Below are 18,488 nucleotides of genomic sequence, written 5' to 3'. Positions count from 1 at the left end.
ACAGATGGACTATTTACAGCTGCAGCGATTGGTTAGCTGCTCAGATCGCTGATGTTTAAAGTTAGTGAGGGAAATATAAGTCTCCGGCTTCAGCGAGTTTTGCAATTCGTTCCAGTCATTGGCAGCAGAGAACTGGAAGGAAAGGCGGCCAAAGGAGGTGTTGGCTTTGGGGATGACCAGTGAGATGTACCTGCTGGAGCTCATGCTACGGGTGGGTGTTGTTATCGTGACCAGTGAGCTGAGATAAGGCGGAGCTTTACCTAGTAAAGACTTATAGATGACCTGGAGCCAGTGGGTCTGGCGACGAATATGTAGCGAGGGCCAGCCGACTAAAATGACCTGGGTTGCAATCATGAAAAAAAAACTACCCGGCCTTCATGGTTTGACATTGAGAACGTTGGGAGAGATGAGAGCTGACGTTTTAGTAAATGTGCAGATTACGTATCTCAGTCACAGACAAGAAGCTCAATTAAGACATTATCTTCACCGATGGGACTGTGGACAACAGGACCACAGGCCAAATAATACAGCTGAACACTTCCACACTACCACAGTGAGTAGAATCAGGCTAATGAACACAGAAAACTTGCAGAATTATTAATGATGAATTGTATTAGACGTTATTAGACATTTCTGTTGTTGAGGAGGATGGGAGACCCACAGTATAGGTGCGTTACGCACAGAGACGTCAAAATGTGTTTCAAAATTCGTCAAAGAGTAATTATTTTAACCTAAAGCATTTAATAAAGACACTTATAGTACAATATTATGGGGAATAGGAATGAGAGGGCTACTTACACCATTTTGGGAAGGGATCACAGCAGTGATTGAATGAGGGTATGAGGCATGAGTTGAGGTGTTCAGAGGCTTGACCAGTGCAGGACAGGATTTGACTGGGAAGACAATAACACAAAAACACTACACAGTGAGACAAAAGAGCTAAGAATGAGTTAGTCCAAGCAAGGGGTCAAATCATGGATGTGTAATAATGTGATTGTGTTTGTGATTGACTCTACATAAAGTAATGAGAGAAAAATTGACAGGGGTTCCCTCACCGTGCATGGAGAGGAAACATTCAATGTGCCAGTGGATGAGTGGGCCACATGAGACATGGCTTCCAGTTCATGTGAGGAGTTAGTTGACAACGGTAGTGGAGTGTTCATCGCTTGTTAAACCATGGAACAGGAGGGGACTCAGCTGGACATACAAATAGCAGATACGTTCCCTTGAAGCTGAGCCATTGTAGGTTTGAACAACAAGTTTGTCCATGAAGATAAACACGGAATTCACATCTCGCCCACTTGGCAAATCAAAGTAGCCCAAGAAACTTTTTCTGAATAAAGCCCTGATCATCCACATACAGTACCTGACGATAACTGAGAACAGCAAGCAGACTGGTGGCAACCATAGGTCCCAGAATGGGGGGGGGCAATTTTTTTGCCCTGGGCTCAGAGTTTGTCCTTATCTGTTGACCTAATCAGGAAAACTCTGGACCCTATAAGGTATGACAGTGATGAATCAGTTGTAAAATGTTTTGTAAGGGCTCTGATGGAACCAGTTTTAACTAAATCAGGGCACATGGTTTTAATAACTCTTAGGGCTCGCGGACTGCTAGCGAAACACCTACGACAACATCCGGTGAAATTGCAGAGCGCCAAATTCAAAATTACAGAAATCGGAATATTAAACATTCATGAAAATACAAGTCTTAACTAAATCAGGGCACATGGTTTTAATGACTCTTAGAGCTCGCGGACTGCTAGCAAAACACCTACGACAACATCTGGTGAAATTGCAGATCACCAAATTCAAAATAGAAATATATTAAACATTCATGAAAATACAAGTGTCATACATCATTTAAAAGCTTAGAATCTTGGCAAACGAACTGCTTTGTCAGATTTCAAAAAGGCTTTACGGTGAAAGCATAGCTTTCGATTATCTGAGGACTGCACCCCACAACAACATATTTTCCAAACAAGCACAGGCGTCACAGAATCCCAAATAGCGATAAAATAAATCACTTACCTTTGAAGATCTTCCTCTGTTTGCAATCCCAAGGGTCCCAGCTACACAATGAATGGTCGTTTTGTTCGATAAAGTCCTTCTTTTATATCCCAAAATAGTCTGTTTAGCAGGCGCCATGACTTCAGAAATCCACTCCTTCAACATGCAGACAAAGAAGTTCTAAAAGCTACCAGTAAATTTCGTCCAAACAAGTCAAATAACGTGTCTATATCATCCTCAGGTTGTCTAAAATGTAAATAAACTATAATATTTCATACGGAAAGTACTGTGTTCAATAGGAATGCCACATTCGCAAGTGTGCACCCTCTCCATCGCCCGCAAAAACACTGATGTGACCCAAGCAGTCAGCTCACTGAAAGTGTAAATATTTATTTATTTTTCAAAATAGAAGCCTCAAAACCTTGAATAAATACTGTTGACATCTAGTGGATGCTATTATGAATTGCAATCTGGGTGACGGACATAGGAGTTTTCAATAGCTTTACAAAATATGAGCCTGTGATTTTATTTATTTTTTGGTCGGATTTTCTTCGGGTTTTCGCCTGCCATAACTGTTCTGTTATACTCACAGACATTATTTTAACAATTTTGGAAACGTCAGAGTGTTTTCTATCCAAATCTACCAATTATATGCATAGCTTCTGGGCCTGAGTAACAGGCATTTTACTTTGGGCACGCCAGAATCTCTGAACTTCCGAAAACTGCCCCCTAGCCCTAAGACGTTTTAACGGTCCTCACACTGTTCATGCTCTCATTTCATAGACGCGTACTGCTCACCTGTTCATCTTGTAATGAATAATGTGGAAATTGAGCAAGTTGAGGAGACTAAACTGCTTGGAGTAACCCTGGATTGTAAACTGCCATGGTCAAAACATATTGATACGACAGTAGCTAAGATGGGGAGAAGTCTGTCCATAATAAAGCCCTGCTCTACCTTCTTAATAACCTCTTGGGGCTAGGTGGGACGCTAGCGTGCCACCCGTGGTGCACTCCATCAACAGCAGGTGCATTTCAAGAGCGGCAAATTTGAATCCAAATAAATGTCAAAATTCAAATTTTTCAAAAATACAACTATTTTACACCATTTGAAAGATAAACATCTCCTTAATCTAACCACGTTTTACGATTTCAAAAAGGTTTTACGGCGAAAGCATACATTTAGAGTATGTTAGGACAGTACATTTACAAGAGTTGTGTGTAATGTTTTGTCAAGTCAAAGACAGGGTCACCAAAACCATAAAACCAGCTAAAATGATGCACTAACCTTTTACAATCTCCATCAGATGACACTCCTAGGACATTATGTTAGACAATGCATGCATTTTTAGTTCTATCAAGTTCATATTTATATCCAAAAACAGCGTTTTACTATGGCATTGATGTTGAGGAAATCGTTTCCCTCCAATAACCGGCAGTCAAGTCAGCGTCACAAATTAAATAATTAAAATTAGAAAACATTGGTAAAATATTATATTGTCATTTAAAGAATTATAGATTTACATCTCTTGAACTCAATCAACTTGCCAGATTTAAAAATAACCTTACTGGGAAATCACACTTTGCAATAATCTGAGCACTGCGCCCAGAAAAATACGCGTTGCGATACAGACTAGACGTCATGTTGGGGAGATCTAAAATCGAAAATACTATGTAAATAATCCATTACCTTTGATTCTCTTCATCAGATGTCACTTCCAGGTATCACAGGTCCATAACGAATGTAGTTTTGTTCAAAAAAGCTCATCATTTATGTCCAAAAATCTCCGTCTCGTTAGCACATGATGTAAGCCAGCCGGACTTCTCGTTATGAACGAGGGGAAAAAATATATTTCCGTTCGTTCAAACATGTCAAACGTTGTATAGCATAAATCATTAGGGCCTTTTTTAACCAGAACATGAATAATATTCAAGGTGGACGAATGCATACTCTTTTATAACGTATTGGAACGAGGGTACCCAACATGAACTCGCGCGCCAGGTGTCTAATGGGACATCATCGTTCCATGGCTCTTGTTCGGTCAGATCTCCCTCCAGAAGACTCAAAACACTTTGTAAAGGCTGGTGACATCTAGTGGAAGCAATAGGAAGTGCCAAAATATTCCTAAGCCCCTGTGTTTTTCAATGGGATAGGTTTAAAGTCAATACAACACATCAGGTATCCACTTCCTGTCAGAAAATGTCTCAGGGTTTTGCCTGCCAAATGAGTTCTGTTATACTCACAGACACCATTCAAACAGTTTTAGAAACTTTAGAGTGTTTTCTATCCATATATAATAAGTATATGCATATTCTAGTTACTGGGTAGGATTAGTAACCAGATTAAATCGGGTACATTTTTTTTATCCAGACGTGCAAATGCTGCCCCCTAGACCCAACAGGTTAACAACACTATCAACAAGGCAGGTCCTACAGGCCCTAGTTTCTACCTTCTGTCATGGGAATTCTGTTCCCAATGTTCATAAACCGAACTTCAATCAAACTACTCTGTCTGCCCCCCAGAGGGTGTAAAATTCTGGTTGAATGACGCAGACGGAGAGCCAAGCTACAATTTGTCAGAATGTTTATTTACGAGAGCTCTGAATATCATACAATGTACACAGCCTTTTATACCTGACATTTGGTCATACCATATGTCATACCCCTTACAAATGCCCCTCCTCTTCTTTAACACTGTCAATGCTTATTTACAAGTCTTCTCCATCTCATACATTGCTTATCATATCCTGCCCCATGTTACATAATCTACTGCAAGCCTAAAGGTTTCTCCCCTCCCTGGGTGGGGAGACCTTCTTCCTGTTATCAGTTTCACAGTGGTCACAAGTTGTCTGCTGTCTGGTTGCTTACATTGCTAAATCATTAAGCTTCAACTTTTCCGACACACACACATTAGTACATTCATCTTATAATCACTCGGTTATACCTTTTCAGGGTGAAATCCTTTAGTCAAACCTTTAATCATATTATTTCCACTACAATCCACCCTATTGGCTAAATATTTCACATACACTATAACACATCTATTTTTATTGGATTCAGAAATGTCACACAAAATCAAACTAGATCAAAGAAAACGAATACATGTATTTTCATTACATACTTATTAATGACTGTTCTAAGCCTATGTCCAGTTATAACTCTTCGGATTAGGATTTTTGCTATGACCTTCATTTAGAGAAACAGTCTTCCTAAACCCTAAAGATGGTCTCGTCTAACATGGGCTCCTCGTAATTGAATGAATCCTCCACCAGGCTCGGCGGTAGGTATTTGTCATCCCACTGGTCTGAACTTGGAATCGGTCCGTATCTCACCATCTGCTCCGTCATCGATCTCTCCAGAGCCCTGGAAATGAGACCTCTCGCACAAGGGACCAAACAACAACCACATAATATCAACACAGTCATACAGGTGAAAGCAGCCCACAACACAGTGATTACAACCTTTTTCCATTTTCCGAACGTACTATCAAACCATCCCGTGAGTGCCGTGTCCACCCCGGAATATTCTGCTAACTCCTGAGCTAAATTGTTTAGACCGGCCAGGGCCTTGGTCACTGATCCATCTGGAGCTGTGTTCTCAGGGATGAAAGTACAGCATTCAGATCCGAACATCACACACACACCACCCTTTTCAGCCAGAAGCATATCCAAAGCTATTCTATTCTGCAATACCATCAAAGTGGTCGCAGCTGTCTGTTCTGCTAACCCTTGAATTGCCTCTCTGGTATAGTTGATGAAACACTGTTGGTTATAATAAATGTAATTTATCCAATCCATATTTTTATTGAGAGTCGACCACCAAAAAAGACTTGATTCCAATCCAGCCCATATCTGATTCCTAGCTTTAAACTCATAAGGCACCCCCCTTGGTACCCCAATGCTATCAATGTAAATTCTATCGTCAAAGGACCCTGACGGAGCACTCCTCCCCTCTCTTTCACCTGGCACTAGGTCTTTCTGTTGTATAAGGGTGAAGGGCATGCCTAACTGTACCAATGCACAAATACCAGTCCAATTTGCAGGCACGTTTGGCCACAGCTTTATACCTCCACACAACCACCAGACATCCGCTCTCGGCCTTTTTATCTTACTAAAGTCCTCGGAACTCAACCACCCAGTCAGGTCCCTCATTGTCTCGTCAGTTGTAACATTCTCTGTCCTAATACATGTTCTTACTTCCCCTACGTTCCATCCGTGTGTGTTGTGTCGAGCCACACAATAATAGTCTCCTCCTGCGACTGTGAAAGGGGGAAGTCTGGATCTAATGAGCACATAGGATACAGATAATGCAGATCAGTGCAACTGTCTGGCTTCCTTGCCTTCATGAACAGCTTTACCATACAGGCCATTCCCCTTGGTAAATTAATTCCATCGAGTAGAAAGGGGATGGTTGTCAACTGAAGTTTGGCTGTTGCGCAGGCATAACCTTCTTCTTTAGCTACTGATCTAGCTGTATACTGAATCCATTCCAGCCATAGGTTGGAATCCCCAAACCAAGTCTCCACCTCAATCACTTCCTTAAGATCTTTCGTCTGAACTATTCTCACCGGTCCTTGGCTCTGGATGACTACACGGGTAATGTCCGTTTTATCAGGGGTACTACTGGTATTCTGGCTGGCGGTAGAACTATCTCCTGTCCTAACCTCTACTACTCGGAATGGTACCGCAGTGTCGACAATGGTCTGGTCAAGGCCAACATACCATAACCCTAAATCCTCTTTCTTTATGCTTTTAATGGTCATTCCTATCTTCAAGCAATACTTCCCTTGCTCTGGATTGCAGTCAAAAACCCTGACCTTCACTATACTCCATCTGTTTCTATATTGGGTGTGTGGATTGACATAGCCTTCTCTCTCTGTGTGAGCTATGACCTGATTCCATGAGTTACACCGGGATCTACACAGATATCTTCCCCATGAAGTCCGAGTCCTAGACTGCCAGGAGGTTAGGGACCCCATTTGGTCTGCATAGAACTCTATTGAGACATCCTTCCCTAACTCTACTCTCACTTCCTTTTTATCCAGATCGAGTGACCTTTTGTACCTAGGCCATAAAAACTCCTCATCTTCTACACTATGGGTCAAGTTACCACTTTCTGACTTCTCGAGTGGTTCATGGTGTATTAGGAATATGGCTCCCACAATCAGACAGCTCAGACCGACCAGTACCCCTGTAAAGCCCCACCCCCTCCTGGAGAATGTATCACTGGCTAGAGGCCAACTCACACTTTCACTTCTATGAACGCACACAGTGAGGATCGGGCGGGTTAGGGAATCTTCGTTAGAGAGGTAACCCCCGAACCTTATTGGTATTCGGTTCTTCTCCTAACTCTGTGATTGTTCGACAGTGTCAGTGTGTCTTACCCTCCCGCAATGTGTGATATGAACCCAGGTAGCTCTTTCAGCTATTCTCACCGTGAAAGCTATTACCAGGAACATTTGGTATGGGCCCTCCCACCGTGGCTGCTTCCAGTTCTTTTCTCCTCAGGGACTGGATCCACACCCAGTCTCCTGGTTGGATTGAGTGAATCATCTTCTCCTGTAATTCACCTGTTGGACACAAAGTCTCGGACATACAGGTTTGGTTAACCATGTGTTCTGTTAGTATATCTTCAACTTCTATGTCTACCTGTTCTGGCCTCCCTAACTCTGGCATTCTATATGGTTTACCTGATCAGCTAAAATGTAATCCATTATTTAAAGAGATAGATCCTAGTAAACCAACTACCCTAATCGGGTCCACCCAGTAAGTTGGGACCGCTTCTTCCCATTTAATATACTTATCTATTATAAAAAATGTTTTTTTTTAAGTAGTTCGTTATCAAATAGGCCACAAAGTGTTTCCGAACCTGCTCTACTATCCCCCCTGTTGACACATGGCTCTGCCCATGTGTCAATCTTGCCGCATCTCTAAACAATGACTTAGGTAGTATTGGTAACTTATCATGATACCAAATACCGTCCTTATATAAATTGCTCCTAACTTCTCCCATTTCGAAATCCCTTTCACTGGTGCTCTAGATTGACAATTTTAATATAGCTTTGTCTGTGTTTACTTCCTCTTTTAAGAACTGCTGTGTCGACGGCTACGGTTTAAGACCTGCCTTTTTGTTTCCGCATCTGCTTTTCTGTTGTTGTTACTGACACTATCTGTCCCTCTAATGTGGGCCTCACATTTACAATAGCTAACTTTTCTGGCAAAAGTACAGCATCTAATAGATTCAAAATCAACTGAGCGTGTGTAATAGGTTTCCCAGAAGTGGTTACCATTCCCCTGCTTCTCCATTGGGCTGCAAATATGTGTACTGTGTTAAATGCATAGGCACTGTCTGTGTAAATAGTAATACGTTTTCCTGTCCCTAACTGACACGCACGGGTAAGTGCTACTATTTCTGCTTATTGTGCTGAATAGTTTCTCGGTAACGGCTCTGCTTCCAAGACCTCTGTGTCTGTAACTATAGCATATCCTGTCACATTAGTGCCATCATGGTTCTTTCTTGATGATCCATCTACAAACATAGTCAGTTCCCCATCAGGTAAAGCTAGATAAGTCAAATCGGGTCTTGGTAGGACAACTTTCTCAGTGTCTGTTACACAATCATGTGGGCTGCCATCTGTTGCAATAGGAACTAATGTTGAGGGGTTCAGAGTAGTACAACATCATATTGTCAAATTAGGCATGTTCAAAATAATTATCATATGAGACAAATGTCTAGCTGGTGACATGTAAGCCATCTTATGTTCTAACAACAGTATGGATACGGCATGAGGAACTTTTAAAGTCAAATCATGATAGAGCACAACAGATGCCGAGTCCTCAACGGCCTGAGCTGCTGCCACCACAGACTGCAAACATAGTGGCGTGGCTTGGGCTACTTCATCTAATCTGGAGGAATAGTAAGCAATAGGCCTATTTTTTTCCCCCGTGTCTCTGGGTCAGTACTGATGTCATGAACCCCTCCCTACAGTCTACTGTCTGGGTAAAGGGGTGATCATATCTGGGAAACGCCAGTACTGAGCTAGATGTTAATAACTTTTTAATGTTTACAAACTGATTTTCAGCCTCATCTGTCCACTTGATCTTATCTTTTGCTGCCATAGCTTTACCATATATCAACTCACTAAGCTTCCATGTATGTAATGCAAAATGGGGTATCCACGCACGGCAATAGTTAATCATTCCACGAAAACTCATCATTTGTTTCTTATTGAGTGGTTTAGGTTCTTCTAGGATGGCTGTCTTTCTCTTTTTTCACAGGACGATTTCGTCCCACCTACGTAACAGCCAGTGGAATCCCGTGGCGCGTTATTCAAATACCTTAGAAATGCTATTACTTCAATTTCTCAAACATATGACTATTTTACACCATTTTAAAGACAAGACTCTCGTTAATCTAACCACACTGTCCGATTTCAAAAAGGCTTTACAACGAAAGCAAAACATTAGATTATGTCAGCAGAGTACCCAGCCAGAAATAATCAGACACCCATTTTTCAAGCTAGCATAGAATGTCACATAAACCCAACGTGTAACGCTGTAATGTGACACTTCCTACTGCTCCCATAGGCTCTCAGAACCCGGGAATGATGTATGATGTATGATGTAATTCCAGCCCCAGGCTGAAACACATTAGCGCCTTTGATAAGTGGTCGATCAGAGGACCATCAGACTGAGGCGCGTGCACAGGGCGACACCATGTTTTTATTTTCTCTCTCTTTGTATTAAAACACGATTTCCCGGTCGGAATATTACCACTTTTTTACGAGAAAAATGGCATAAAAATTGATTTTAAACAGAAGTTGACATGCTTCGAAGTACAGTAATGGAATATTTAGATTTTTTTTTTGTCACGAAACGCGGCGGGCGCGTCACCCTTCTTTACCCTTTCGGATAGTGTCTTGAATGCACGAACAAAACGCCGCTATTTGGATATAACTATGGATTATTTTGAACCAAACCAACATTTGTTGTTGAAGTAGAAGTCCTGGGAGTGCATTCTGACGAAGAACAGCAAAGGTAATCCAATTTTTCTTATAGTAAATCTGAGTTTAGTGAGTACCAAAGTTGGTGGGTGTCAAAATAGCTAGCCCGTGATGGCGAGCTATCTACTCAGAATATTGCAAAATGTGCTTTCACCGAAAAGCTATTTTAAAATTGGACACCGCGATTGCATAAAGGAGTTCTGTATATATAATTCTTAAAATAATTGTTCTGTTTTTTGTGAACGTTTATCGTGAGTAATTTAGTAAATTCACCGGAAGTGTTCGGTGGGAATGCTAGTTCTGAACGTCACATGCTAATGTAAAAAGCTGGTTTTTGATATAAATATGAACTTGATTGAACAAAACATGCATGTATTGTATAACATAATGTCCTAGGAGTGTCATCTGATGAAGATCATCAAAGGTTAGTGCTGCATTTAGCTGTGGTTTAGTTTTTTGTGACATTATATGCTAGCTTGAAAAATGGGTGTCTGATTATTTCTGGCTGGGTACTCTGCTGCATAATCTAATGTTTTGCTTTCGCTGTAAAGCCTTTTTGAAATCGGACAGTGTGGTTAGATAAAGGAGAGTCTTGTCTTTAAAATGGTGTAAAATAGTCATATGTTTGAAAAATGGAAGTTTTCGGATTTTCGAGGACTTTGTATTTCGCGCCACGCCCATCATTGGATATTGGAGAAGGTGTTCCGCTAGCGGAACGTCTAGATGTAAGAGGTTTAAAGACACTTATAGTACAATATTATGGGGAATAGGAATGAGAGGGCTACTTACACCATTTTGGGAAGGGATCACAGCAGTGATTGAATGAGGGTATGAGGCATGAGTTGAGGTGTTCAGAGGCTTGACCAGTGCAGGGCAGGATTTGACTGGGAAGACAATAACACAAAAACACTACACAGTGAGACCAAAGAGCTAAGAATGAGTTAGTCCAAGCAAGGAGTCAAATCATAGATGTGTAATAATGTGATTGTGATTGTGATTGACTCTACATAAAGTAATGAGAGAAAAATTGACAGGGGTTCCCTCACCGTGCTTGGAGAGGAAACATTCAATGTGCCAGTGGATGAGTGGGCCACATGAGACGTGGCTTCCAGTTCATGTGAGGAGGTAGTTGACAATGGAAGTAGAGTGGTCATCGCTTGTTAAACCATGGAACAGGAAGGGACTTAGCTGGAAATACAAACAGCAGATACGTTTCCTTGAAGCTGAGCCACCGTAGGTTAGAACAACAAGTTTGTCCATGAAGATAAACACGGAATTCACATCTCGCCCACTTGGCAAATCAAAGTAGCCCAATAAACTTTTTCTGAATAAAGCCCTGATCATCCACAAACAGAACCTGACAATAACTGAGAACGGCAAGCAGACTGGTGGCAACCATAGGTCCCAGAGTGGGGGGAGGCAATTTTTTGCCCTGGGGCCCAGAGTTTGTCCTTATCTGTTGACCTAACCAGGAAAACTCTGGACCCTATTAGGTATGACAGTGATGAATCAGTTGTTAAAAGGTTTTGCAAGGGCTATGATGGGAACAGTTTGTCCTTATCTGTTGACCTAACCAGGAAAACTCTGGACTCTGTAAGGTATGAGAGTGATGAATCAGTTGTAAAAGGTTTTGTAAGGGCTCTGCTGATGGAACCAGTTTTAACTAAATCAGGGCACATGGTTTTAATAACTCTTAGTGCTCGCGGACCGCTAGTGAAACATCTACGACAACATCCGGAGAAATTGCAGAGCTCCAAATTCAAAATAGAAATATATTAAACATTCATGAAAATACAAGTGTCATACATCATTTAAAAGCTTAGAATCTTGGCAATCGAACTGCGTTGTCAGATATCAAAAAGGCTTTACGGTGAAAGCATAGGTTTCGATTATCTGAGGACGCACCCCACAACAACATATTTTCCAAACAAGCACAGGCGTCACAGAATCCCAAATAGCGATAAAATAAATCACTTACCTTTGAAGATCTTCCTCTGTTTGCAATTCCAAGGGTCCCAGCTACAGAATGAATGGTCGTTTTGTTCGATAAAGTCCTTCTTTATATGCCAAAATAGTCTGTTTAGCAGGCGCCATGACTTCAGAAATCCACTCCTTCAACATGCAGACAAAGAAGTTCTAAAAGCTACCAGTAAATTTCGTCCAAACAAGTCAAATAACGTGTCTATATCATCCTCAGGTTGTCTAAAATGTAAATAAACTATAATATTTCATACGGAAAGTACTGTGTTCAATAGGAATGACAAATTCGCAAGTGTGCACCCTCTCCATCGCGCGCAAAAACACTGATGTGACCCAAGCAGTCAGCTCACTGAAAGTGTAAATATTTATTTATTTTTCAAAATAGAAGCCTCAAAACCTTGAATAAATACTGCTGACATCTAGTGGAAGCTATTATGAATTGCAATCTGGGTGACAGACATAGGAGTTTTCAATAGCTTTACAAACTATGAGCCTGTGATTTTATTTATTTATTTTTTGGTCGGATTTTCTTCGGGTTTTCGCCTGCCATATCTGTTCTGTTATACTCACAGACATTATTTTAACAATTTTGGAAACGTCAGAGTGTTTTCTTTCCAAATCTACCAATTATATGCAAAGCTTCTGGGCCTGAGTAACAGGCATTTTACTTTGGGCTCGCCAGACTCTCTGAACTTCCGAAAACTGCCCCCTAGCCCTAAGACGTTTTAACGGTCCTCACACTGTTAACCTCTATGGGCTAGGCGGGATGAATTCGTCCCACCTACGTAACAGCCACTTGAAGCCTGTGGAGCGATTTTCAAAACCTTAAAAATCCTATTACTTCAATTTCTCAAACATATGACTATTTTACAGCTATTTAAAGACAAGACTCTCGTTAATCTAACCACACTGTCCGATTTCAAAAAGGCTTTACAACGAAAGCAAAACATTAGATTATGTCAGCAGAGTACCAAGCCAGAAATAATCAGACACCCATTTTTCAAGCTAGCATATAATGTCACAAAAACCCAGAAGACAGCTAAATGCAACACTAACCTTTGATGATCTTCATCAGATGACAACCCTAGGACATTATGTTATACAATACATGCATGTTTTGTTCAATCAAGTTCATATTTATATCAAAAACCAGCTTTTTACATTAGCATGTGACGTTCAGAACTAGCATACCCCCGCAAACTTCCGGGGAATTCGCTAACATTTTACTAAATTACTCACGATAAACGTTCACAAAAAGCATAACAATTATTTTAAGAATTATAGATACAGACCTCCTCTATGCACTCGATATGTCCGATTTTAAAATAGCTTTTTGGTGAAAGCACATTTTGCAATATTCTAAGTACATAGCCCAGGCATCACGGGCTAGCTATTTAGACACCCGGCAAGTTTAGCACTCACCATAATCATATTTACTATTATAAAAGTTTGATTACCTTTTGTTGTCTTCGTCAGAATGCACTCCCAGGACTGCTACTTCAATAACAAATGTTGGTTTGGTCCAAAATAATCCATCGTTATATCCGAATAGCGGCGTTTTGTTCGTATGCGTTCCAGACACTATCTGAATTGGTAAAGAAGGGTCGCACGCATGGCGCAATTCGTGACAAAAGAATTCTAAATATTCCATACCGTACCTCGAAGCATGTCAACCGCTGTTTAAAATCAATTTTTATGCCATTTTTCTCGTAGAAAAGCGATAATATTCCGACTGGGAATCTCCTTTTCGGCAAACAGAGGAAAAAATCACAAAGACGAAGGCGGTCAGGTCACGCGCCTAAGCCCAGAGTCCCTTGATCGGCCACTTGAGAAAGGCGATAATGTGTTTCAGCCTGGGGCTGGGATGACGACATTCAGGTTTTTCCCGGGCTCTGAGCGCCTATGGACGACGTAGGAAGTGTCACGTTAGAGCAGAGATCCTTAGTAAAAGATAGAGATGGCAAAGAAGTTCCAGAAATGGTCAGACAGGCCACTTCCAGTAAAGGAATCTCTCAGGTTTTGACCTGCCATTTGAGTTCTGTTATACTCACAGACACCATTCAAACAGTTTTAGAAACTTTAGGGTGTTTTCTATCCATATGTAATAGGTATATGCATATTCTAGTTACTGGGTAGGAGTGGTAACCAGATTAAATTGGGTACGTTTTTTATCAGGTTAACAACACTATCAACAAGGCAGGTCCTACAGGCCCTAGTTTCTACCTTCTGACATGGGAATTCTGTTCCCAATGTTCATAAACCGAACTTCAATTAAACTACTCAGTCTGCCCCCCAGAGGGTGTAAGATTCTGGTTGGATGAAGCAGACGGAGAGCCAGCCTACAATTGGTCAGAATGTTTATTTACGAGAGTTCTGAATATCATACAATGTACACAGCCTTTTATACCTGACATTTGGTCATACCATATGTCATACCCCTTACAAATGCCCATCCTCTTCTTTAACACTGTCAATGCTTATTTACAAGTCTTCTCCATCTCATACATTGCTTATCATATCCTGCCCCATGTTACATAATCTACTGCAAGCCTAAAGGTTTCTCCCCTCCCTGGGTGGGGGAGACCTTCTTCCTGTTATCAGTTTCACAGTGGTCACAAGTTGTCTGCTGTCTGGTTGCTTACATTGCTAAATCATTAAGCTTCAACTTTTCCGACACACACACATTAGTACATTCATCTTTTAATCACTCGGTTATACCTTTTCAGGGTGAAATTATTTAGTCAAACCTTTAACATGTGGTTCAGTAACATGAACAGTTCAGTCCAGACCAGATGGATCTCCAGAGTTATATTAACATGTGGTTCAGTAACATGAACAGTTCAGTCCAGACCAGATGGATCTCCAGAGTTATATTAACATGTGGTTCAGTAACATGAACAGTTCAGTCCAGACCAGATGGATCTCCAGAGTTATATTAACATGTGGTTCAGTAACATGAACAGTTCAGTCCAGACCAGATGTATCTCCAGAGTTATATTAACATGTGGTTCAGTAACATGAACAGTTCCCAGGTCTATAAACTGATACAATCAGAGGAGGCTGGTGAGGGGAGGACGGCTCATAATAATGGCTGGAACGGAGCGAATGAAATGGCATCGAACACCTGGAAACCATGGAAACCAAGAGTATTTGATACCATTCCACTGATTCCTCTCCAGCCATTACCATGAGTCCATCCTCCCCAATTAAGGTGCCACCAACCTCCTGTGGCTACAATATGAGTAGGGAATACATTCATTACCATGAGTCCATCCTCTCTACCAACCTCCATACATTCATTACCATGAGTCCATCCTCTCTACCAACCTCCATACATTCATTAGCTGGTAATAAAAGTCATATTTAATCTGTATCTTCCTGGTCAATTCTGAAGTGTTGTTATAGTTTGATTGTACCGCTGACACAATTGCCTCGTCACAAAACATTTCTACGTGACCGTTCTGTAACGTTGAGCCCTTCCTTAACAAATAAAGATTGCAGTTTTGAAACTGCAGTAGAAGTGCAGTAACTGCAGTCGACTGTGGTATTTTGGACGCAGTAATTGCAGCATACTGCAGTTATAATGCACTCTTACTGTGGCTATACTGCGGGGTACTGCAGTTATACTGGACGCTGACTGTAGTTATACTGCTGTGTACTGCTGTTATAATGGACTCTGACTGTAGTTATACTGCAGTTATACTGTACTCTGACTGTAATTATACTGCAGTTATACTGTACTCTGACTAATTATACTGCAGTTATAATGCACTCTCACTGTAGCTATACTGCAGTTAAACTGTACTCTGACTGTAGTTATACTGCAGTTATACTGGACACTGACTGTAGTTATACTGTACTCTGACTGTAGTTATACTGCAGTTATACTGCACGCTGACTGTGGTTATACTGCAGTTATACTGGACTCTAACTGTAGTTATACTGCAGTTATAATGCACTCTGACTGTAGTTATACTGTAGTTATACTGGACGCTGGCTGCAATCTTTTTTCGTCAGGGCTGCTGAACAGGTCCTGTATTTTTGACAACAGTAACTTCTGCAAAGCTCTCAACTGCTTGTATCATTATTACCATTAGAGGAAATAAATGGAACATTTTACAGGTTCTGATCATAACAACAACTAAGTCTCTGACATATAAAGAGGGAGAATGGTCAACATGCAGGTTTGGATCCCTGCTAAGGTTATCTGACATATAAAGAGGGAGAATGGTCAACATGCAGGTTTGGATCCCTGCTAAGGTTATCTGACATATAAAGAGGGAGAATGGTCAACATGCAGGTTTGGATCCCTGCTAAGGTTATCTGACATATAAAGAGGGAGAATGGTCAACATGCAGGTTTGGATCCCTGCTAAGGTTATCTGACATATAAAGAGGGAGAATGGTCAACATGCAGGTTTGGATCCCTGCTAAGGTTATGTTGCGTGACGTTGATACTTCCTTTGTTGGAAAGGTATCAGATTTGTATTATTACTTTCTGATAGTCTTCATCAATTATTGTAGCTGCACCTGTCTCATAGTCTTCATCAATTATTGTATCTGCATCCTTCTCATAGTCTTCATCAATTATTGTAGCTGCATCTGTCTCATAGTCTTCATCAATTATTGTAGCTGCATCTGTCTCATAGTCTTCATCAATTATTGTAGCTGCATCTGTCTCATAGTCTTCATCAATTATTGTAGCTGCATCCTTCTCATAGTCTTCATCAATTATTGTAGCTGCATCTGTCTCATAGTCTTCATCAATTATTGTAGCTGCACCTGTCTGATAGTCTTCATCAATTATTGTAGCGGCATCTGTCTGATAGTCTTCATCAATTATTGTAGTTGCACCTGTCTCATAATCTTCATCAATTATTGTAGCTGCACCTGTCTGATAGTCTTCAATTATTGTAGCTGCATCTGTCTCATAGTCTTCATCAATTATTGTAGCTGCACCTGTCTCATAGTCTTCATCAATTATTGTAGCTGCATCTGTCTCATAGTCTTCATCAATTATTGCAGCTGCACCTGTCTGATAGTCTTCATCAATTATTGGAGCTGCATCTGTCTCATAGTCTTCATCAATTATTGTAGCTGCATCTGTCTGATAGTCTTCATCAATTATTGTAGCTGCATCTGTCTGATAGTCTTCATCAATTATTGTAGCTGCATCTGTCTGATAGTCTTCATCAATTATTGTAGCTGCACCTGTCTGATAGTCTTCATCAATTGTTGTAGCTGCATCTGTCATTCATTTGAATCACTTTGACGTTTGCATTTGCAATATCTGTGTTTTCTGAAATCATCATTGACTGGGAACTACAAATATGGCCACATTTTGTAGTTTATTTTTCGAACCCTAATTGGATTCTTATCAAATATATTTGCCAATATCATAATAATATGCCTGTAAATTGATATGTACCCCATAGCCACAAGGGGGATGGGATTGCACAAATATGTCTGATTCACCCCAAATATATTTTGTGCCAAGCCACAAGTCTGAGCTCCCAAAAACAAAACAAATAATTTTGGGGATTCCATGACCAGAAAAGGCTTGTTAAAATATAAGGTTTTCTAGGGGTGTATAGAGCTTCATGGCAGAAAACAAGTGTATGTATGTAAATGTTTATAAAAACTGTTTTATATTGATTTTGGAGCCTTGAGGACCTGGGAAATATACAACTAAAACATTCTACACCCTTTATATGGCCATTCAACCTCCTATATCCATTATCCACACAATGTCCATAACCTCACCTCTATTACCATGGTGTTCAGCACAGCATATTTCTGATAACAAGACAGTTATGTACTGAATTCTCACTGTCTATCCAAATAGAGCATGAGTCGGCCTAGTCCTATTCAGCCTGTTCCCGCTCCTCGCACTAGCCCTAGGGTGCGTGTTTTCAGCCTGGTACTACCTCTACCAGCCCCACGCACCAGGCCTCCAGTGCGTCGGCCCAGCCTCAAGAGCCCGGCACCAGCGTTCAGTCCAGAGTATCCGGCACCAGTGTGCAGTCCAGAGTATCCGGCACCAGTGTGCAGTCCAGAGTATCCGGCACCAGTGTGCAGTCCAGAGTATCCGGCAACAGTGTGCAGTCCAGAGTATCCGGCAACAGTGTCTAGTCCGGAACCGAGGGAGACTGCCTGCGACCCGGAACCAGAGGGGTCTGCCTGTGACCCGGAACCGAGGGGGTCTGCTTGTGACCCGGAACCGGGTGAGTCTGCCTGCGACCCGGAACTGAAATTGACTAACTGTGTTGTAAATGAGTCTGCCTACAGTGTGGAAATGAGGGAACCTGCCCACGAGCCACAACAAATTGAGTCTGTCTACGACCAGGACCCCAATGAGTCTGCCTACAACCTGGAGGGCAGGAGGCCGGAACCAGAGCCACCTCCAGGATAGGTGGGTTGGGGAGGGAGGGTGTAGCACAGTGCTGTCGTTGACGGCAGCCACCCTCCCTTCCCTCCCTTTTTTGTTTAGGGGGTATTATTTT

At 41.4% G+C, this 18,488-nt stretch overlaps 1 long non-coding RNA gene across 1 annotated transcript; it reads right to left on the bottom strand.

Moving 5' to 3' along the window:
- Window positions 1–367: 367 nt before the first annotated feature.
- Window positions 368–11,273, bottom strand: LOC123732979 (uncharacterized). Its single transcript, XR_006763549.1, has 4 exons — window positions 11,053–11,273; window positions 10,796–10,890; window positions 6,451–6,453; window positions 368–568 (listed from the first exon to the last, which is right to left on the bottom strand). It is a non-coding gene; the product is annotated as an uncharacterized lncRNA (long non-coding RNA).
- Window positions 11,274–18,488: the final 7,215 nt, after the last annotated feature.

This window comes from Salmo salar, unplaced genomic scaffold, assembly GCF_905237065.1.
Source record: "Salmo salar unplaced genomic scaffold, Ssal_v3.1, whole genome shotgun sequence".
Taxonomy (NCBI): Eukaryota; Metazoa; Chordata; class Actinopteri; order Salmoniformes; family Salmonidae; genus Salmo; species Salmo salar.
This window is presented reverse-complemented; position numbering and strand designations above follow the sequence as displayed.